At 53.3% G+C, this 23381-nt stretch overlaps 1 long non-coding RNA gene across 1 annotated transcript in view; it reads left to right on the top strand.

Moving 5' to 3' along the window:
• Window positions 1-23381, top strand: part of LOC140395939 (uncharacterized) — a 30345-nt gene that overhangs the window by 3254 nt on the left and 3710 nt on the right. Inside the window, exon 3 of the long non-coding RNA XR_011936409.1 lies at window positions 16893-17022. This is a non-coding gene — a long non-coding RNA (uncharacterized lncRNA). The remainder of the gene's footprint in view (window positions 1-16892; window positions 17023-23381) is intronic.

Here is a 23381-nt window from a genome sequence, read left to right on the forward strand (position 1 = left end):
GGAGACCCAGAAGCTGTGAGACAAATTCAGCCTGGGGTGGGGAGGTCGCTGCAATCAGTGCCAGTGACCTGGAGGACCGGCATACAATGCCGCAAGAAAATTAGTGACCTCATTCCAGCTGCAAGGGTGAGGATCTCCTCACCAGCTGTCTCCACCTGACATCAGTCTCATAGTCACACCGGGAATCCCATCAACCAGACCGGCTGATACTGCCAACCCAGGGTCAACACCCTGTAGTGAAGCTGGTGGGAAGCTCGGCAGGGTTTTGCAGGTGCTGGGGTGGTGGGGGGATGGAGTGAAGTTAGCAGGACAGGTGAGGGCGTGTATGGCTATGGCAGGGGTCTGCGGGGTGGTGGGACAGAGAGGGTGGGCTGCTGGTGGCCAGGCCTACTAGTCAGCAAACATGGAGGTTATGAGGTTTTCCCTTGCGTGATGGCCCTGGTGCACACCTTGTGTGGCTGAGGCCCCATGCCCTGCCCATCCTGGCCACCCTACACATCTTCCTCGTTGAATGAGGTCTGACGATCCTCTTCCTCTTCCTCCAACATGTCCCTTCTCTGCAGCATGATGTCGTGCAGGATATAGCAGGCCAGCACAATGTGGGAGACCCTCTTCGGGCTATATTGGAGGGCCCCACCAGAATGGTCCAGGCATTGGAACTGCATTTTTAAAACGCCAATGCACTGCTCAATGATGCTCCTGGTTACTACATGGGCATCGTTGTAACGGTTCTCCATGTCAGTCTGGGGCCTCCGGACAGGCGTCCTTAGCCACGACCACAGTGGATAACCTTATCACCCAGGAGCCAACCCATCACCTGAGGGAGCGCCTTGAAGGTGTTGGGCACCGCTGACTGGCCAGGACAATTGCATCTTGCACCCTTCCTGGATATTGGGCGAAGATGGGCATGATGGCCAGCTGGTGGTCAACTGCACATTCATGGAGTGGAAGCTCCTCCTGTTGATGTAGGACACCCCCGCATAATCTGATGGCCATCGGAGATATGGTGTCCCATCGATCACCCCTTGGACTTGGGGCATGCCAGTAATGATGGAGAATCCCGCTGCCTGGGCAATTTGGTGGGCTCAGTCCACATTGAAGTTAATATAGTCTGCTGCCTGGGAATATAGGGCATCCATGACATCATAGATGCACCTGTGTCTGGACGCATGGACGTCTGGGAGATCCTGGAGAGGTCCCCGCTCCACACCTGGAAGGACCCCGTGGCAAAGAGATTCAGGGCGACCGTCACCTTGATGGCCACCAGGAGTGGGTATCGAACCCCATATCCCTGCGGTTCCAGGTGTGCCATCATTTGGCACAGACGTCGCACAGTCTCCCTGGCCAGCCGGAGTCTTTGCCGACACACGCGGTCCGGCGGGTCCTCAAAGGACAAGTGCTGATGGTATATGGGTGGCCTGATGCATCGCTTCCTTTGCCTGATGGACGGCTGGCTCCCCAGCCTCACCGGCTGGTCCCTGCTCCCCTGTGACAGGCTCCTGTTCTGCAGGGTCCTGCCCAAACAGCTCCTGTTAGTGCAGCCTCAGTGCGTCCATTCGAGCTGCCGCTGAAGTCAGGCAGAAAGCAATCATTGCTGGCTGAATGCAGAAGTCCATTCTCTGCAGGGGGAATAGGGAAGACCTGTCACCATGGTGAGCACTCCTGTTCCCATCCAGGTCCAACGGTGGCCCTGGGTTGCGCTCTAGCTCCAGCCATTGCAGGTCACCCCCCTCCCAATCCTATCCCCCACTCATTGCCCATTTCCCCCTCCATTTTGCCTTCCACAGCACACCCCCTCGTCCCATCGGTGCCTGGCATTGAGGAGCATCTGACCCTGCCACCCATCCCTGCCAACAGAGTACAGGTGGCTGGCATTACCCATACCAGTGATACGCTCTGCAGCCTCTGTCCTGCGCCCTCCTGTGGGGTCTACTGTGGGCATCCTCCTTGGGTGCACCATGATACCTTGCCAGCCAGGTGGCACCGGGTTGTGAGGTGGGAGTGGGGGTTCAATGTGTGCCAGTGACCAGCTTCATTCTTGGTGGCATGCGTGCGAGCAGGGCCCATGGGTGGGACTGGGCTGGGTACCTGTTGGAACCGTTGCTGTAGTGTGCTGTGGGTCCTGCATGCGACGCACAAGTTGTGCCATCCTGACTGGGGTCACGACGGATGGGAGCAGGGGCGCAGTGGGCAGACAAGGCCTGGAAACAGCTGGTGGTCCTGTGGAATGGGCTAGCTGATTGTGTCACTGGTGGGGCCTCTGCCCTGAGATGGGCAGTGTGTCAGGGAGGGAGCCAATGCCTTGGTGCATGCGTCCGCTTTCCGGGGTGCGCTCTGTTCTTCCTCTGTGTCCCCTGCAGTGGGGCAGCGCTTCTGATGGGTGAACTGGGGAGTGCCAACACCTGGTGGGACACTGGTTGTGCATGGCCATGCCCGTCCCGTTGTTGGGTCAGCTGGGGTCTGGGGCTTCCTATTCCGAGGGGGTTAGCCTGGTGGGGGGGACCCACATGACTGGTGGCACTCTGCACAGTGGGCAGTCAGTGCAGTGCGTGGCCAGGTGGCTGTTTTGCAATGTGCCAATCTGTGCCCAGCCACCTGAACCCATGGCCAGTCTCCGGGTCAGCCCCGCTACTCCCCCATGGTCCTGGAGGATGCAACCCCCAACCCCCCCAGCCCCCACAAGCCAACGGCACAACTGTCAGCCTCGGTGCACGGTCCCCATTTTTAAATGATGCAAGTGAACCGCGCTGGCATCACTTCCTCCATGGTGGTGGGGGGTGGGGGGGTGGGGGTGGGGGGGGGGGGGATCATGGATGCCTGGAGAATATTGGGCCAAATCCAGTAATGACATGTTAACACATACAAATGGCGGATTTACATGCCGATGCCAGCATGGGACGTGGAGCGCATTGACGCCACCAGTAGTCGGTTCGGCACCCAGCGCCAAACTCGAATTTTGGTTGATGCCCGATTCTCTGCCTGTTCGCGATTTGTGATTCCGCCGACACAGAGTGGAGAATCCAACCCCTAGATGTAGCAATAGACCACATAAGGTGAAGTTATTGGAGCATGAGAGGGGTCATGGATAACTGTCACATGAAATGGTCACATTAAATAATATTGTATCTGAAAGCTGCAACACCTCTGTCATTGACCCCTTTCCAAAAGGAAGGGTCTATCTCCCCATCTGGACTCTAATCCTCCTACAGGTCCTCTAGTGAGAGTCCATGAAACCCACAGTGACGGATATCCTAGAAAGACAGCCTCGTCACTCTCTGGATCCAGCCTGGCCCCCTACCCCTATCCCCACCCCCTTAAACTTGGGCCAAAGGAATATGCCCCCAGCCCACACACAGGCATGAGGCCGGGAGTCTGTACACTGTCAGCAGCAAGACGGGGATGAAACTTAAGTAGAACCTAAACTTTCCTCACAGCGAGTCGTCATCACTGTCCTGCCTTGATAAGTGACTCACTGACACAGCCAACCCAGCCCAACACTCTGGTATGATGTCAGATAGACCCTTGGAGGGCAGGAGGGGGAGTGTGTGTCACGGGAGGGAGGAAACAGAGTTTGGGGAAAGGGGTTTGGGGAAGGAGGGGAACAGGGTTCGCGGAACGGGGATTAGGGTTTGTGGATGGGAGAACAGGGTTCAGTGAAGGGGGAACAGGGTTCAGGGAAGGGGAGGCTGAGGTGGTGAGGGGGTGGTGAGGTTGTGCTGCCGGACTCAGAGCCTCCTGTCTAGCAAACCCGAGGCTATGAGAGTCTCCCTGGTCCTACTGGCCTGTTGAATGCTGGCCACTATCTGTCCTCCCTCCTTTGGGTCCTCCATGGGCTTGTCCTCCCCTCTCTCCTGGCCCTCCTCCTCCTCAGACGAGGCCGCACGTTCTTCCTCCTACACCTCCAGTATGCCGCCCTGTTGCTGTGCCAGGTTTTGGAGGGCACAGCAGACTACTGCGGTGTGAGGGACCCTCTGGGGGCTGCACTGTAAAGCACCACCAGAGCAGGCCAGGCAGCGGAACAACATTTTTAGCAGCCCAATGCACTGGTGTCATCAGCCATGCCCTCAGCGGGTATCCCTTGTCACCTACGAGCCACCCGCCAGTCTGTAGTGGCCCTTAAAGATCCCAGGGATCTTCAAGTGTCCCAGGGTGTAGCTATCATGCATGGCCGCAGGATAGTGTGTGCATATGTGCATGATCTTGTGGTGGTGGTCGCACAGCATCTGTACCTTTAGGGAGTGGAACTCCATTCTGTTAATAACGGGCACTTCCTGATGCCACAGGGCTCTCAAGGTGACATGCATGCCTTTGTCCCCTGGACCTGGGACATCCCGATGATGATGGCAAAGACAGCAGCCCAGGCATCTTTGTGGGTCTGGTCCAGGTTAAAGTTGATATTGGCAGCACAGTAGCACAGTGGTTAGTGTGGTGATGTGCATCAATGTAAATACATGTAGGCTAGCTAGACACTAGAAGGAGCACTAGAAACATCACACACACACACTCAACCAATAGATCAGCTAGATAGTAAACGACCAATGGACACTCACGATACACACGGAGGTGACACGACCACAGGGGGGCATTACACCAACCCATATATTACGGACGCCACACATATGATCTGCCAAAGTTTGATGTCCAGGGGAGACAGTCAGTGAGTACAGAGACAGGGTTGATTCAATATTACACCCACCACCTGGATTGCAGCAACTGGTTAGTCAATAGTAGGATTAGCAGTAGTGTCGAACCCGAGTAATAGAAGTGTAAATAGTTTAATAAACTTTGTCAAGTGCACCACAAGGAAGCTTCTGATGTTACACCTACAACATAACAAATCAGTTGGCACTGTTGCTTCACAGCTCCAGGGTCCCGGTTCGATTCTCGACTTGGGTCACTGTCTGTGCGGAGTCTGCACGTTCTCCCCGTGTCTGCGTAGGTTTCCTCTGGATGCTCCGGATTCCTCCCACAAGTCCCAAAAGACGTACTGTTAGGTAATTTGGACATTCTAAATTCTCTCTCTGTGAACCCGAACAGGAATGTGGCAACTAGAGGCTTTTCATAGTAACTTCATTGCAGTATTAATGTAAGCCTGCTTGTGACAATAAAAATTATTATTATTATATGGTCAGAGCATCCGTCACCTCTCAGATGTACCTGTGGGCTGATGACTGTGTGATGACCCAGTCCAGCCCTATAAAGACGCAATGGCACCGAGGTCAAGGGCAGCCGTGACCTTCACGGCCACTGGGAGCGGGTGTCCTCCTCCTCCACAGGGCGTGGCACTGTCTCCCTGGTCAGTCTCTGCAGCACATGGTGTCCAACAGCTCATGGAAGGACCCTCGAGTTTTGTACACCCGAGGTCGAGGTCGGTGTACTCTTCTGACCCCCTCCTCGACCTGATGGATATTCAGACGATGTCCAGCTCCACTGGCTTGATTACAAAATTCATCTTAAAACCTAGAAGGAAGTGGAGAAGGAAAGAGAGAGACAGTCAGTAAGTCAGTTATTCCACCACCCTCAACCCCCCCCCCCTAACACCCCTTTCCTCATGACCTTGGAGGCTGACAACCCATCTCTGTCCCCAGCGCCCGCGCCATCTTGAATATCTGCTGCCCATAATACATCATTGCCTCAACAGCCACGGGCGCTGCCCCATGCCCCCTCATAGACACCCATTATCTTATCCGGGACTTCCCTCCCTTAATTTCAGCAGCAATGTGGTCTTACGTCTGCTGCGGCACATGGAAGCCCATGTGAATCTTGATGGCTCCAGCATCCACCAGTGCAGTCGTGTGGTCGTTGCTACAAAGTGATCGCCTGCCCCTCACATTGCCTGTCCCGCAACTCTTAGCCTTTTCCAATGCGGGATTCTTCCCTAATCCTGACTTGGGAGAGTGAGGCAGCTGAGAGAGGTGAAACATGATGGCCAACTTGTTGGATGAGCAGGACTCGCAGGAATGTGAGAGGGCGCAAGTGCTCTCCGAGACAATGAAGGGAGATACAATTATGCATTTGAAGTTAATTTCACTACTGAGGTTAAAATGAATGTAAATTAGCTGTGATTTGTTTGGATCACACCAGCTGGAGTGGGCTGAGAGAATCGAAACAGTTTTGAACCTTGCGCAAATCCCGTTTCGGGGCTCTCCCGCAACTCTCCCGACATAGCGGGAGTTGTGCCGGGTGCAATGCAGCCGGCAAATCGGCCCCTATATGTCACAATAAGGTTGCCTCTCATTCTTCTAAACTTCAATGAGTACAGGCCCAACCTACTCAACCTCTCCTCAAAAACATTCCTCCAACCGAGTCAACCTTCTCTGGACTGCCTCCAACGCCAATCTATCTTTCCTGAGATACGGGGACCAAAATTGTTCAAAGTATTTCAGATGTGGTCTAACTAGTGCCTTACAGAGTTGCAGCATGACTTCCCTATTTTAATATTCCTTCCTTTTGATATAAAGTCCAACATTTCATTAGGTTTCCCTTCTATCTTCTTTCACCAAAATCAGGATTGATATTGGACCACAGCAAGCAAGTCCAGAGGACATTCGGCTGTTCTCTCCTTTGAGAGCTAACTCGTGCTGATTTAGCCTGAGGGTCACCACGTTTAAGGCAAGGGTTAAGGTTGAGAAACATAGAAACGTAGAAAATAGAAGCAGGAGGAGGCCATTCGGCCCTTTGAGAGTGCTCCGTCATTCATTCCGATCATTGTTTTTAAATAAATATTTTTATTTTAAAAATATGGGACGTTTAAGTAGTGTGAGTCATCCTGGTCAGCTAAAGTCTGTATAAAAGACAGACAGAAAGCGCACTCAGTAAGCATTGCGCAGGTCAAAGAAACACAGCTTGAGTGAGACACATCCAGAGTGGGAATTTGGAACTTGGTAATTTGGTGCAGTGAGGTAATCAGCAAAGCAGGGAGAGAACCTGAGAGCATCTGAGACCCTCGGAAGGTAAGTAAGTGATTTTTACTCATTTTTACTTTTATTACGTTTTCAAATTGTGTGTGTGGGGGGGGGGACTGAAGTGACATCACAGAAAAGCTGTGACCTGATTGGCTGGTTGGGAATCTACAATAAATTTAAAAAATTAAGCATTGGTAAACTAAATAAACATAATTACTTAATTATAATTTAGAGGGGTTTCTAAGCCAGAGATCGAAGAGTACTGTATTTAGCTTTCACATTTATAGTAGAAATTTAGTGCTCGGAAACATATAGTCAACAGTAACTTTTTTTAACTTTTAAATTTAATTTACTAATTAATTGACACAATTTCAATTAGAGGGGTGCAGTGCTCTGACTGTGAGATGTGGCAGGTCCGGGAGGCTTCCAGCGTCCCGGATGGCTTCATCTGCAGAAAGTGCGCCCAACTGGAGCTCCTCACAGACCGAATGGTTCGGTTGGAGCGGCAGTTGGATGCACTTAGGAGCATGCAGGTGGCTGAAAGCGTCATAGATAGGAGTTATAGCGATGTGGTCACACCCAAGGTGCAGGCAGAGAAATAGGTGACCACCAGAAAGGGCAGGCAGTCAGTGCAGGAATCCCCTGTGGTTGTCCCCCTCTCAAACAGGTATACCCCTTTGGATACTGTCGGGGGGGGGATAGCCTATCAGGGGAAAACAGCAGCAGCCAGAGCAGTGGCACCACGGCTGGCTCTGATGTTCAGAAGGGAGGGTCAAAGCGCAGAAGAGCAATAGTCATAGGGGACTCTATAGTCAGGGGCACAGATAGGCGCTTCTGTGGACGTGAAAGAGACTCCAGGATGGTATGTTGCCTCCCTGGTGCCAGGGTCCAGGATGTCTCTGAATGGGTAGAGGGCATCCTGAAGGGAGGGCAAACAGGCAGAGGTCGTTGTACATATTGGTACTAACGACATAGGCAGGAAGGGGCATGAGGTCCTGCAGCAGGAGTTCAGAGAGCTAGGCAGAAAGTTAAAAGACAGGACCTCGAGGGTTGTAATCTCGGGATTACTCCCTGTGCCACGTGCCAGTGAGGCTAGAAATAGGAAGATAGAGCAGCTAAACAAGTGGCTAAACAGCTGGTGTAGGAGGGAGGGTTTACGTTATCTGGACCACTGGGGCCTCTTCCGGGGCAGGTGTGACCTATAAAAGAAGGACGGGTTGCATCTAAACTGGAGAGGCATAAATATCCAGGCCGCGAGGTTTGCTAGTGTCACACGGGAGGGTTTAAACTAGTATGGCAGGGGGGTGGGCACGGGAGCAATAGGTCAGAAGGTGAGAGCATTGAGGGAGAACTAGGGAACAGGGCCAGTATGGCTCTGAGGTAGAGCAGACAGGGTGAAGTTGCTGAACACAGCGGGTCTGGTGGCCTGAAGTGGATATGTTTTAATGCAAGAAGTATTACGGGTAAGGCAGATGAACTTAGAGCTTGGATTAGTACTTGGAACTATGATGTTGTTGCCATTACAGAGACCTGGTTGAGGGAAGGGCAGGATTGGCAGCTAAACGTTCCAGGATGTAGATGTTTCAGGCGGGATAGAGGAGGATGTAAAAGGGGTGGCAGAGTTACGCTACTGGTTAGAGAGAATATCACAGCTGTACTATGGGAGGACACCTCAGAGGGCAGTGAGGCTATTTAGGTAGAAATCAGGAATAAGAAGGGTGCAGTCACAATGTTGGGGGTTTACTACAGGCCTCCCAACAGCCTGCAGGAGATAGAGGAGCAGATAGGTAGACAGATTTTTGAAAAGAGTAAAAACAACAGGGTTGTTGTGATGGGAGACTTCAACTTCCCCAATATTGACTGGGCCTCACTTAGTGCCAGGGGCTTAGACTGGGCAGAGTTTGTAAGGAGCATCCAGGAGGGCTTCTTAAAACAATATGTAGACAGTCCAACTAGGGAAGGGGCTGTACTGGACCTGGTATTGGGGAATGAGCCCGGCCAGGTGGTAGAAGTTTCAGTAGGGGAGCATTTCGGGAACAGTGACCACAATTCAGTAAGTTTTAAAGTGCTGGTGGACAAGGATAAGAGTGGTCCTAGGGTGAATGTGCTAAACTGGGGGGAAGGCTAATTATAACAATATTAGGCGGGAAATGAAGAACCTAGATTGGGGGCGGATATTTGAGGGTAAATCAACATCTGACATGTGGGAGGCTTTCAAGTGTCAGTTGAAAGGAATTCAGGACCGGCATGTTCCTGTGAGGAAGAAGGATAAATACGGCAATTTTCGGGAACCTTGGATAACGAGAGATATTGTAGGCCTCGTCAAAAAGAAAAAGGAGGCATTTGTCAGGGCTAAAAGGCTGGGAACAGACAAAGCCTGTTTGGAATATAACGAAAGTAGGAAGGAACGTAAGCAAGGAGTCAGGAGGGCTAGAAGGTGTCACGAAAAGTCATTGGCAAATAGGGTTAAGGAAAATCCCAAGGCTTTTTACACGTACATAAAATGCAAGAGGGTAGCGAGGGAAAGGGTTGGCCCACTGAAAGACAAGGGAGGGAATCTATGTGTGGAGCCAGAGCAAATGGGCGAGGTACTAAATGAATACTTTGCATCAGTATTCACCCAAGAGAAGGAATTGGTAGATGTTGAGTCTGGAGGAGGGTGTGTAGATAGCCTGGGTCACATTGAGATCCAAAAAGACGAGGTGTTGGGCGTCTTGAAAAATATTAAGGTAGATAATTCCCCAGGGCCTGATGGGATCTACCCCAGAATACTGAAGGAGGCTAGTGAGGAAATTGCTGAGGCCTTGACAGAAATCTTTGGATCCTCACTGTCTTCAGGTGATGTCCCGGAGGACTGGAAAATAGCCAATGTTGTTCCTCTGCTTAAGAAGGGTAGCAAGGATAATCCAGGGAACTACAGGCCGATGAGCCTTACGACAGTGGTAGGGAAATTACTGGAGAGAATTCTTCGAGACAGGATCTACTCCCACTTGGAAGCAAATGGACGTATTAGTGAGAGGCAGCATGGTTTTGTGAAGGGGAGGTCATGTCTCACTAACTTGATAGAGTTTTTCGAAGAGGTCACAAAGATGATTGATGCAGGTAGGGCAGTGGATGTTGTCTATATGGACTTCAGTAAGGCCTTTGACAAGGTCCCTCATGGTAGACTAGTACAAAAGGTGAAGTCACAAGGGATCAGGGATGAGCTGGCAAGGTGGATACAGAACTGGCTAGGTCATAGAAGGCAGAGAGTAGCAATGGAAACATGCTTTTCTAATTGGAGGGCTGTGACTAGTGGTGTTCCGCAGGGATCAATGCTGGGACCTTTGCTGTTTGTAGTATATATAAATGATTTGGAGGAAAATGTAACTGGTCTGATTAGTAAGTTTGCAGACGACACAAAGGTTGATGGAATTGCGGATAGCGATGAGGACTGTCAGAGGATACAGCAGGATTTAGATTGTTTGGAGACTTGGGCGGAGAGATGGCAGATGGAGTTTATTCTGGACAAATGTGAGGTAATGCATTAATGCATTTTGGAAGGTCTAATGCAGGTAGGGAATATACAGTGAATGGTAGAACCCTCAAAAGTATTGAAAGTCAGAGAGATCTAGGTGTACTGGTCCACAGGTCACTGAAAGGGGCAACACAGGTGGAGAAGGTAGACAAGAAGGCATACGGCATGCTTGCCTTCATTGGTTGGGACATTGAGTATAAGAATTGGCAAGTCATGTTGCAGCTGTATAGAACCTTAGTTAGGCCACACTTATAGTATAGTGTTCAATTCTGGTCGCCACTCTACCAGAAGGATGTGGAGGCTTTAGAGAGGGTGCAGAAGAGATTTACCAGAGTGTTGCCTGGTATGGAGGGCATTAGCTATGAGGAGCGGTTGAATAAACTCGGTTTGTTCTCACTGGAACGACGGAGGTTGAGGGGTGACCTGATAGCGGTCTACAAAATTATGAGGGGCATAGACAGAGTGGATAGTCAGAGGCTTTTCCCCAGGGTAGAGGGGTCAATTACTAGCGGGCATAGGTTTAAGGTGCGAGGGGCAAGGTTTAGAGTAGATGTACGAGGCAAGTTTTTTACGCAGAGGGTAGTGGGTGCCTGGAACTCGCTACCGGAGGTGGTGGTGGAAGCAGGGACGATAGTGACATTTAAGGGGCATCTTGACAAATACATGAATAGGATGGGAATGGAGGGATACGGATCCAGGAAGTGTAGAAGATTGTAGTTTAGTCGGGCAGCATGGTCGGCATGGGCTTGGAGGGCCGAAGGGCCTGTTCCTGGGCTGTACTTTTCTTTGTTCTTTGTTCTTTTTATTGGGTTTTTGAACAAAGTATATTTACCGTTATGTACACAGAATAAGAAATATATATATATACATGTATAGAAGAGAAGAGCACACCCAAACATACCAAAAAAAAAGTAGTCATAAAAAATAAAACAAAAAATAAAATATAATAACTGGTAGGGTATTGTGCACCAGCTCAACAGCAGCAACTCTGTACAACTGGCAAAATTATTTACAACACATAAGTAGTCGACTGTTTGTGTGGGGGAGTGGGGGGGGGAGGGCGCTGGAGACTGGGGAGGTAAATATACATTTGGGTGCCGGAGAAACAATTACAATGGGCAATACTCGAATGGGTTTGGTGTTGGTGTTGTCACTTGCTTCTCTCGGATGGATCTCGCTGCCGTTGCCGTCTCGCGCTCACCTCCGCTTCAGCCGTTCCTCCCGTCTTTCGCCTGTATTCTCCTTGTTCTCTGTTCCTGGAGATGCCAAGTTTGTTATCGTATCCCGTGCCCTCCTTCCGGCTGCCATTTCCCTGCCTCCCCACCACATCCCTGGTTCCCCTCTCTTGTTTCCTGTCCCTTCCCTCTCTCCCCCTCTCTTCCCTCCTGTGGTTCGCCTTTCTTTCCTCTTAAGTTTAGCTGTGCCCCCCCCCCCACCACCACCGCCGGTCTATCTCTCCCTTTCATGCTTTGGCTACTTTCCCCTGATTCTTGGCTTCCTGGCTATTCTTCTGCTTGTTCGTTGGCCACAAACAGGTCCCGGAACAATTGGGTGAATGGCTCCCACGTTCTGTGGAAACCGTCATCTGACCCTCGGATGGCGAATTTGATTTTCTCCATTTGGAGAGATTCCGAGAGGTCGGACAGCCAGTCTGCAGCTTTGGGTGGTGTCTGCTGACCACCAGCCGAACAGGATTCTACGGCGGGCGATCAGGGAGGCAAAGGCAAGGGCTTCCGCCCTCCTCCCCAGGAATAGATCTGGCTGGTCTTATACCCCGAAGACCGCCACTCTCGGGCATGGCTCCACCCTCATCCCCACCACTTTGGACATCGCCTCGAAGAAGGCTGTCCAGTACCCCGCAAGTCTGGGGCAAGACCAGAACATGTGGGTGTGGTTGGCTGGGCCTCCTTGGCACCGTTCACATCTATCCTCCACCTCATACGGGTTCTTGTTAAGTGGGCTCTCTGTACCACTTTTAACTGCGTCAGGCTGAGCCTTGCGCACGTGGAGGTGGTGTTGACCCTATGCAGTGTTTCGCTCCAGAGTCCCCACCCTATTTCAATCCCCAGGTCCTCCTCCCATTTCTTTCTTGTTGCAGCCAGTACGGTGTCGACGCTCTCTACCAGTTGGTCATACATGTCGCTACAGTTCCCTTTATCTAGTATGCTTGCGTCCAGTAACTCTTCCAGTAATGTTTGTCGTGGCGGTTGTGGGTACGTCCTTGTCTCCTTTCATAGGAAGTTTTTGAGTTGTAGATACCTTAGCTCGTTCCCCTTGGCTAGCTGGAATATCTCTTGTCAGTTCGTCCAGTGTTGTGATCCTGCCGTCCTTGTATAGGTCTGTGGTAAACACCACTAGTAACACATTGCATGTATTACGGTACTGCCCATGTATTACACGTACCACGGTAAATCCCAGCCTGCTGTAAATCCAGCAGGCGGCATATAAAAGTGTATGCTCTCCTGCGCTGCTCCCATTCTGGTTCCAGCTGCAGGAGGCACAACAACTTGTGCAATAAAACCTCGACTGTTTCCCCATTCTCGTCGCGTGTAATTGACGGTCCATCAATTTATTGCACGAGATTTTAAAAGATGGACTTCCTAATCAAGCCTGATCTCCGACAGCTGAGCCCTCACGCAGCCAACGCCACGTCCACCTTCGACCACTGGCTAGCCTGCTTTGAAGGCTACCTCAGAGCAGCCACTGAAAAACTCTCGGACTCACAGAAGCTCCAAGTCCTCTACTCACGGGTGAGCCCTGAAATTTTCCCCTCATCTGGGATGCGCCCACCTACACAGAAGCGATGACGCGACTAAAGGGACATTACGTTCAGTCGGTGAATCAAGTGTACGCCAGGCACCTCCTGGCCAAGAGACAGCAACACGCAGGGGAGACTCTGGACGATTTCTTGCGGGCTCTACAGATTCTCGGTAGGAACTGTGACTGCCAGGCAGTTTCGGCAGTCCAATACACCGAACTATTAATCAGAGATGCTTATGTCACGGGCATGAAGCCTACGTACGTTCGCCAGCGCCTATTGGAAGGGGGTACGCTCGATCTTGCAGAGACTATGCAGCTTGCGAATTCACTAGAAGTGGCCTCCTGTAATCTGGAGGCCTTCACCACCGACCACGCGGCACCCTCGTGGGCATCGTGGGCCCCACCAGCTGTCGACTCGAGCTCACCGCAAGCCTGTGCCGCGCGGCAGCCAGCCAACTCCGGAGGGCCCAAGTGTTATTTCTGTGGCTAGAGCAGACATCCCAGGCAGCGCTGCCCGGCGCGGAGCACGACCTACAACGGGTGCGGGAAGAAGGGCCACTTTGTTTCCGTTGCCAGGCCCGGTCGGTCGCCGCTGTTTCCAGGCCCGGCATTGCTACACCCCCCACGTGTGATCCAGGGGCGCCGCCATCTTTGACTCCGCCCTCCATGTGTGCCCCATGGGCAGCACCATCTTGGACCGCGCCTCAGGACCCCTGCTCGTCGGGCCGTTCGCTGCCCGCTGATACCTCCGCCACCGCTGATCAGCCCGGGACCTCCCAACGTCTTCCGCAGCTCGCCTCCATCACCTTGGATCAGTCTCGGCCCCACAACCCCGCGACCGCTACGACAACGGTAAAGATCAACGGGCACGAGAAGACCTGCCTCTTTGACTCCGGGAGCACAGAGAGTTTCATCCACCCTGCTACGGTAAGGCGCTGCTCCCTACCGGGACACCCCGTCACCCAGAAAATCTCCCTGGCCTCCAGATCCCACTCAGTGGAAATCTGGGGGTACTGTGTCGCGACCCTTACCGTTCAGGGCACAGAGTTCAGCAACTTCAGGCTCTATGTCCACCCCCATCTCTGCGCTGCCCTGATACTAGGCCTTGATTTCCAATGCCACCTCCAAAGCCTTACTTTGAAATTCGGCGGAGCCCTCACCGTCTGCGGCCTCACGGCCCTTAAGGTTGATCCACCTTCACTGTTTGCAAACCTCACCCCGGACTGCAAGCCCGTCGCCACTAGGAGCAGACAGGACAGTGCGCAGCACAGGGCCTTTGTTAAGTCGGAGGTCCAATGGCTTCTGCGAGAGGGGATCATTGAGGCCAGTAACTGCCCCTGGAGAGCTCAGGTGGTGGTAGTGAAGACTGGGGAGAAGCACAGGATGGTCATTGACTACAGCCAGACCATCAATCGGTACATGCAGCTCCATGCATACCCCCTCCCACGCATATCTGACATGGTCAATCAGATTGTGCAGTATTGAGTCTTTTCCACAGTAGACTTGAAGTCCGCCTACCTCCAGCTCCCCATCCGCCCGGAGGACCGCCAATACACTGCCTTCGAAGCAGCTGGCCGCCTCTATCATTTCCTTACAGTTCCCTTCGGCATCACCAATGGGGTCTCGGTCTTCCAGCGAGAGATGGATCGAATGGTTGACCAGTACGGGCTGCGGGCAATCTTCCCGTACCTAGATAATGTCACCATCTGCGGCCATGATCAGCAGGACTACGATGCAAACCTCCAAAAATTCCTCCATACCGCCAAACTCCTTAACCTCAACTACAATGAGGAGAAATGCGTTTTCCGCAGCAACAGCTTAGCCATTCTTGGCCACGTAGTGGAAAATGGAGTCCGACGGCCCGACCCCGACCGCATGTGCCCCCTCCTAGAACTCCCTCTCCCCCACTGCCCCAAAGCCCTGAAACGAACCTGGGGTTTTTCTCGTGTACGCCCAGTGGGTCCCTAATTATGCGGACAAGGCCCGCCCACTCATCACGTCCACAGTTTTTCCCCTGACGGCTGAAGCCCGCCAGGCCTTCAACCACATCAAGGCGGACATCGCCAAGGCCACGATGCACGCAGTTGACCTTTCAGGTGGAGTGCGATGCATCAGACGTAGCTCTGGCTGCCCCCCTCAACCAGGTAGGCAGACCCGTGGCTTTCTTTTTCCTCACCCTCCATCCCTCTGAAATTCGGCATTCCTCTGTCGAAAAGGAGGCCCAAGCCATTGTGGAAGCTGTGCGACATTGGCAGCATTACCTGGTCGGCAGGAGATTCACCCTCCTCACTGACCAACGGACGGTTGCCTTCATGTTTAACAATACGCAGCGGGGTAAGATCAAGAATGACAAGATCTTGAGGTGGAGGATCGAGCTCTCCACCTGTAATTATGAGGTCTTGTATCGCCCGGGGAAGCTCAATGACCCCCCCTCCTGATGTCCTATCCCGCGGTACATGTGCCAGTGCACAAGTGGACCGACTCCGGGTTCTCCACTATGACCTCTGCCACCCGTGGGTCACCCAGTTCTTCCATTTTGTCAAGGCCCGCAATCTGCCCTACTCCATTGAGGAGGTCAGGTCCGTAACCAGAGACAGCCCAGTCTGCGCAGAGTGCAAGCCACACTTCTACCGGCCAGATAGAGCGCACCTGGTGAAGGCCTCCCCCCCCTTTGAGCGCCTCAGCATGGACTTCAAAGGGCCCCTCCCCTCCACCGACGGAACGTGTACTTCCTCAACGTAATTGATGAGTATTCCCGGTTCCCTTTCACCATCCCATGCCCCGACATGACTTCTGCCACAGTCATTAAAGCCCTCCACAGCATCTTCACTCTGGTTGGTTTCCCCACCTACATCCACAGTGATCGGGGATCCTTCTTCATGAGTGATGAGCTGCGTCAGTTCCTGCTCAGCAAGGGCATCGCCTCGAGCAGGACGACCAGCTACAACCCCCCGGGAAACGGGCAGGTGGAGAGGGAGAACGGGACAGTCTGGAAGGCCGTCCTGCAGGCCCTTTGGTCGAGAAATCTCCTGGTCTCCCGCTGGCAGGAGGTCCTCCCCGACGCGCTCCACTCCATCCGGTCGCTCCTGTGCACCGCAACTAATGAGACCCGTCATGAACGTGTGTTTGCCTTACCCAGGAAGTCCACCTCCGGGGTCTCGCTCCCAACATGGCTGACAGTTCCTGGACCCGTCCTCCTGCGGAAGCATGTGCGGTGCCATAAATCGGATCCCTTGGTTGAGAAAGTCCACCTCCTCCATGCAAACCCGCAGTACACCTACGTGGCACACCCCGACGGGCGACAGGACACAGTCTCCCTCCGGGACCTGGCACCCACTGGGTCCCCACCCTCAACCCCCGACCTGATACCGCTCTCCCCCCCAGTTGCTTCATTCACCCCTACGCCACCCGCCCTCCCACCAGCGAACCTCACCGCAGCCCCCATCCCAGCAGGATCCGTCCCCTCACGGGATCCACTAAGGGGTGATGAAGTAGATGACAACAAGCTCCCGGAGTCGCAGATGACCACGCCAGCGCCCACATCACCACCAGGACTGAGGCGATCACAGCGGAGGGTCAGAGCCCCTGACAGACTCAAATTGTAATGTTTTCTTCACCCCCGCCGGTCTCTTTTTTTAAACAGGGGGTGAATGTGGTAAACACCACTAGTAACACATTGCATGTATTACGGTACTGCCCTTGTATTTCAGGTACCACGGTAAATCCCAGCCTGCTGGCTCCGCCCATTCTGGTTCCAGCTGCAGGAGGCACAACATCTTGTGCAATAAAGCCTCGATTGTTTCACCATTCTCGTCTCGTGGTAATTGACGGTTCATGAAGGTACCTGACTCTCAGTGTCCCTCCGTCCTGTCCCCCACCTTTTGAAGGTGGCGTCAGTAAGTGCTGGTGTGAACCTATGGTTGTTGCAGATGGGAGCTTTGTCCGACATTTTGGTCAGGCCAAATTGCTGCCGTAGTTGGTTCCAGGACTGGAGGGTGGCTATCACCACCGGGCTGCTGGAGTGTTTTTTGGGTGGGAATGGGAGTGCTGCCGTAGCGAGGGCCCGGAGGGAGGTCCCCATGCAGGAGGCCTCTTCCGCGCCCACCCATTTGGCTTCTGGCTCCTTGATCCATCCCCTTATTCGCTCGGCCGTCGCCGCCCAGTGGTAGAATTGTAGGTTTGGGAGGGTTAGTCCCCCCCGGATTTTTTTTTTTTGTAGGACCTTCTTTGGGATCCTAGCATTCTTCTCCCCCCCCCCCCCCCCCCCCGCTCCCCCATACGAATGCCATGATTAGTTTGTCTGGAGCTTTGAAAAAGGCCTTGGGGATGTAGATCGGGATGGATCTAAGTAGGAAGAGGCACCTGGGCAGTACGTTCATTTTGATCGTCAGGTCATCTGCATAGAGTGAGACTCTGTGCTCTCTGCCGCCCCTTCGGATCCCCCTCCAGCTTTTTGCTGCTCTGAGCACGATTGCTAGTGGTTCGATTGCTAGAGCGAACCAGCGGGTACAGTGGGCATCCTTGTCTGGTGCCCCTGTGCAGCTGGAAGTTGGTGTTGTTGGTCCGTACGCTCGCCATGAGAGTGTTGTATCGGAGCTTTACCCAGGAGGTGAACCCTGTTCCAAGCCTGAACCGCCCCAGTACCTCGATGAGGTATTTCCATTCGACTGTCGAAGGCCTTTTCTGCATCTAGGGAGCCGATCGCCTCTGGTGTTCTTTCCCCGGAGGAGGACATTATTACGTTTAGCAGGCGCCTGATGTTCGCGGTAAGCTGTCTACCTTTGACAAAGCCCGTCTGGTCCTCTGCTGCCACCTCAGGTACGCAGTCCTCTAGCTTTTTGGCTCGGATTTGGGCCAGTATTTTGGCATCTGCGTTCAGCAGTGAGATGGGTCTGTATCTGTATGATCCACATTCCGTTGGGTCTTTGTCTTTCTTTAAAAAAAATTTTTTTTTTAAATTCTCCTCCTTTTTCACATTTTCTCCCACATTTACATCCATCAACAAAAAACAATAATCAGCAAGATATGTCAGTCCCCATAATAACAACGATCCCATCTACCCACCAACCCCCAAACCTCAACCCGCATGTTTACATAAACAAATGACAAAAAGGAATCAGGGATTACCCGTAGTCACCCTTAATCTTACACAGCTCCCCCCCCCCCCCCCCCCCCCACCCAGGTCTCCAGCTCCTCCCGTCCACTGCCTCTTGTAAAACTCCTCCTCCCAACGTCGGTTCCTTCCCCCCAACTTTCCACCCCAGCTAGACCACTCGGACTCTGTTCTGCCAGGCTCCGATGGCCGCAGCCCCTCCCCCCACCTCACTCCCGTTCACTGGCCGGAGGCCCCCACCCGGGTCCCTTTCCCACTTGCCCGGCCCTAGGAAAGCCCAAAGATCCCCTTTTAGCACACAAACCCCGCATATCCACCTACACCCCAAAGAACCCTCATTTCGAGTGAAAGTCCTGTCCCTTCCCTTGTCCAAATATATACCACATTGGCTCTTTTAGTCTCTACACCCGCGCGCAGTGATACAAAAAAGAAGAAAATACAGTCATGAGGTTACATCGGGACATGGCCATACCTCAATTTGTCAGTTCTGCCACAGTCCTTCTGCTTTCGCAAACTCCTCCGCTGCTTCCGCCGTTCCAAAATAAAAGTCCCTGAGCTTGTAAGTCACCCTCAGCTTCGCTGGATATACAATGCTGCACCGCACCTTGCTAATGTACAGTGCCCTCTTCACCCGGTTGAAGGCAGCCCGCCTCCTTGCCAGCTCCACCGTAAAGTCCTGGTATACACGAATACCAGCTCTAGCCCACTGCACTGCCCGCTTCTGCTTGGCCCAGCTCAGGACCTTTTCCTTCACACTGTACCTACGGAAGCACAGAGTCACTGCCCTTGGCGGCTCACTCGCCTTTGGTACAGGCCTCCACGACCGATGAGCCCGATCCAGTTCATATCGGGAGGGATCCTCCCCCTCCCCCAATAGTTTTGCCAACATCACGGCAAAATACTCAGTCGGCTTCGGTCCTTCAACTCCTTCGGGCAGCCCCACAATCCTCAAATTCTGTTGCCTGGATCTGTTTTCCAGGTCTTCCATTTTTCCTCACAGATCCTTGTTAGTATCCATCACCTTCCGCATCTCTTTCCCCATCGAGTATAAGAATTGGCAAGTCATGTTGCAGCTGTATAGAACCTTAGTTAGGCCACACTTGGAGTATAGTGTTCAATTCTGGTCGCCACACTACCAGAAGGATGTGGAGGCTTTAGAGAGGGTGCAGAAGAGATTTACCAGAATGTTGCCTGGTATGGAGGGCATAAGCTATGAGGAGCGATTGAATAAACTCGGTTTGTTCTCACTGGAACGAAGGAGGTTGAGGGGCGACCTGATAGAGGTATACAAAATTATGAGGGGCATAGACAGAGTGGATAGTCAGAGGCTTTTCCCCAGGGTAGAGGGGTCAATTACTAGGGGGCATAGGTTTAAGGTGAGAGGGGCAAAGTTTAGAGTAGATGTACGAGGCAAGTTTTTTACGCAGAGGGTAGTGGGTGCCTGGAACTCACTACCGGAGGAGGTAGTGGAGGCAGGGACGATAGGGACATTTAAGGGGCATCTTGACAAATATATGAATAGGATGGGAATAGAAGGATACGGACCCAGGAAGTGTAGAAGATTGTAGTTTAGTCGGGCAGTATGGTCGGCACGGGCTTGGAGGGCCGAAGGGCCTGTTCCTGTGCTGTACATTTCTTTGTTCTTTGTTCTTTGTTTTTGAGGCAAGTTGATCACCGTGCTGCAATAACGTCTCCTCCACTTCCTTCAGCGCCTCCCCTTGCTCTCGCACCTCCGCCACTGCGCTCGCCACCTCCGTCCTCACCGGGGAAACCGCCTCCTCCACCAGCACACTCAAAACCTCCCTCATCTCCTTGCTCACCGTCTCCATACATTTCGCAATCTGCGCCAACTGCTTTTCAAATTCCGCAGCCATCACCTTGGTTATTTCTTCAGCCGTAAGCAGTGCGACCTTCCCTGGTGCTCCAGCCTCCATTTTCCTTGGTGACCCCGCGGTGACCTTTTCACTCCCCGACGGACCTTCAGCTGTTTTTTTTTCCGGCCGTTTTCTTGCTCACCCTCGACATTTTTCTTTGTTTTTTTTTTCCTCCTGTGTCTTCACCGTGCCTCCTCCGTGCCTTCTCCCTGCTTCTGCCGCCTCCGTGGACCCTGGGACCGGGCTTAAAGCCCCGAAAATGCCGTTGCCGAACGGGAGCCCTCCATTGTGCGGCCGCCTCCCGCCCGCCGTCACCGGAAGTCCTCCTGGGTCTTTGTCTTTCTTAGAGATCAGCGAGATTGAGGCCTGTGCTAGCGTGGGCGGCAGTGTGCCCCTAGCTAGCGAATCTGTGAACATCTCTCGCAGGTGCGGGGCCAGTGCTGTTGCAAATTTTTTGTAGACGTCCGCCGGGAACCCGTCTGGTTCCGGCGCCTTCCCCGCCTGCATGGGGCTAATGCTGTCCATGATTGCTCCCTGTGCTAGTGGTGCTTCCAAGCCCTGTTTTCTGCCCTCCCCCACGACTGGAGCGTCCAATCCATCAAGGGACCGTTTCATCCCGGACTCCCCCATTGGGGGCTCTGAGGTGTACAGCCCTTGGTAAAAGGCCCTGAAAGCTTTGTTGATCTTTTCTGGTTCTGTTTCTAATTTGCCTCTAGTATCCCTGATTTCTGTAATTTCTCTGGTGGCTGCCTGCTTTCTCAGCTGGTGTGCCAACAGGCGGCTGGCTTTGTCTCCGTGTTCGTACAGGGTCCCACGTGCCTGGTGGAGTTGGTGCACTGCTTTCTTGGTGGAGAGCAGATCAAAGTTCCTTTGTAGCTCTTTCCTCTCTGCCAGGAGCTCTACGGTCAGGGCCTCGGAGTATTTACGGTCTACCTGCTTTGTTGCATGCCCCCGGCGCTAGCTTTCCTGCTAGTGCGGTGGCCCCTCTCTCGGTTTCCTCTCGGTGGCCTCTGCATTTTTCTGCCCGCTCTTCCCCTATCCTACCCTGCAGTCCTCTGCCTATGCTGCCTAGCTGCCCTTTCCTCCCTGTCTCTTTGCTCTTTGAAAGCGATGATTTCCCCTCTTAGTACGGCCTTTCGCGCTTCCCAGAACGTGGAGGGTGAGACCTCCCCGTTCTGGTTGTTCTCCATGTACTCTGCCATGGCTCACGATATCCTTTCGTTGAAGGCCTTGTCAGCCAGTAGGGCGACGTCCAACCTCCATGTGGGGTGTTGGGCCCTGCCCGCCTCCAGCCTCACGTCCATGTAGTGTGGAGCGTGGTCGGATATCGCAATTCCACCTTGTCTATCCCTGGAACCACCGTTTTACCCACCACAAAGAAGTCAATTCTGGTGTATACATTGTGTACTGGGGAGAAGAAGGAGAACTCCTTCTTCCCTGGGTGGACGAACCTCCAGGGGTCCACCGCTCCCATCCGTTCAATAAAGTGACTGAGTTCCCTTGCCATGCTTGAGGTTTTCCCTGTTTTGGGGTTTGATCTGTCAGTCTTTGGATCCTGTACACAGTTGAGGTGTCCCGTCCCACCCATGATTAGTCGGTGCGACGCTATGTCAGGGATTTCGGCCATGGTCTTCTTGATGAAGCTCGTGTCATCCCAATTGGGTGCATACACGTTAACTAGTACTACCGGTGCCCCTGGGTCCGCAACTGTCTTTGTCGCCCTAAACATCATCCTCTTGGCGATCAATATCGCCACCCCCCTGGCCCTCGTCCCATAGCAGGAATGGTAGGATGTCCCACCCAGCCCTTTCTTACCCGCAGTCGGTCCTGCTCTCTCAGGTGTGTCTCTTGGTGGAATACTATGTCGGTCCTCATATTCCTTAGGTGGGTGAGGATTCTGGATCTTTTCACTGGGCCGTTGAGTCCCCTTACGTTCCAGGTGACTATCCTGGTGGGGGGGGGGGGGGTGCTCCTGTCCCCTCGCTCCTGTGGGATTAACCATACTTACCTGGTGGACGCGCCCCTGCCCTCTGGGGTTTCCCTTTGTTAGGGGGCCATCCAGGATGGCCGCTGTCACTGCTCTGTCCATGCGGTCGTGTCCCTGCACTCCAGGGTTTCCCTCTGTCCAGGGGGCACCCGACATGGCCGCCCACTGTATGTCCGCCACGCGGGTAGTCCCCTGCACACTGGGGTCTCCCTTCGCCCAGAGACCGTATTGGGTGGATGCTTGCAGCGATTCCTTATTTCGAGCCCTTGGTTGTGGCACTTTGTAGCCCTATTGCTATTCCTTTTCTAGCCTTGTTTGTCCCTCCTTCCCTGTGTTCCCCTCCCGGTCTCTCCCTCCCTGTGTCTCCCCCCTCCCGGTCTCTCCCTTTCCCCTGCTTTTTCCCCCCTCTCCCGTATACCCCTGCTTTGTCCCTCTTTTCCCTGTTCCTATCCCCGTTTGCTCTCCCGCCTCTGTTAAGTGATCCCCCCGACACGCTGCTTGACGCCTTCCCCCATGTTGGGGGCGCGCTGCGGCCCTGCTTTGTTGCATGCCCCTGGCTCTAGCTTTCCTGCTAGTGCGGTGGCCCCTCTCTCGGTTTACTCTCGGTGGCCTCTTCAGTTTTCTGCCCGCTCTTCCCCTATCCTACCCGGCACTCCTCTTGCTTGCTCTCCCTTCTCCGCTACTCTTGTTCCCTCGTGCTGGGCCTGGCCTCCCACCTGAAGCGGTCCCTCGGGCAGTGGTTTGCTTTTTGTTCAAGTGCACTTGCCGTGGCGGGGGTGGGGGCGGGGGGGGCCTGGCTCCCCCACCCTCCCGTCGGCGTGTTGTTGCCCCTGCCAGGGGCCACTTATTTCTACCCTAGCTGCTGGTTTTCCAACCCGTGTTCCTCGCCAAACTTGTTTGCTTCGGCGGGGGCTGTGAAGAAGTATTCTCTTTCTTGGTACGTGACCCAGAGTTTCGCTGGGTACAGCATACCAAAACGCACGTTGCTCTTGTGAAGAGCTGCTTTCGCTCTATTAAACTCGGCCCGTCTCCTGGCTAGATCTGCCCCAATGTCCTCGTAGATTCTAATGGCATGTCCTTCCCATTTGCAGGTTCTGTTTTTCCTGGCCCAGCGTAGGATTGTTTCCCTATCTTGGTGCCGGTGCAGTTTAGCTATAACTGCTCTCGGGTGGTCCCCTGCTTTGGGCTTCGGGCGCAGCGACCGGTGTGCTCTGTCCATTTCTGG

This window comes from Scyliorhinus torazame, chromosome 19, assembly GCF_047496885.1.
Source record: "Scyliorhinus torazame isolate Kashiwa2021f chromosome 19, sScyTor2.1, whole genome shotgun sequence".
Lineage (NCBI taxonomy): Eukaryota > Metazoa > Chordata > Chondrichthyes > Carcharhiniformes > Scyliorhinidae > Scyliorhinus > Scyliorhinus torazame.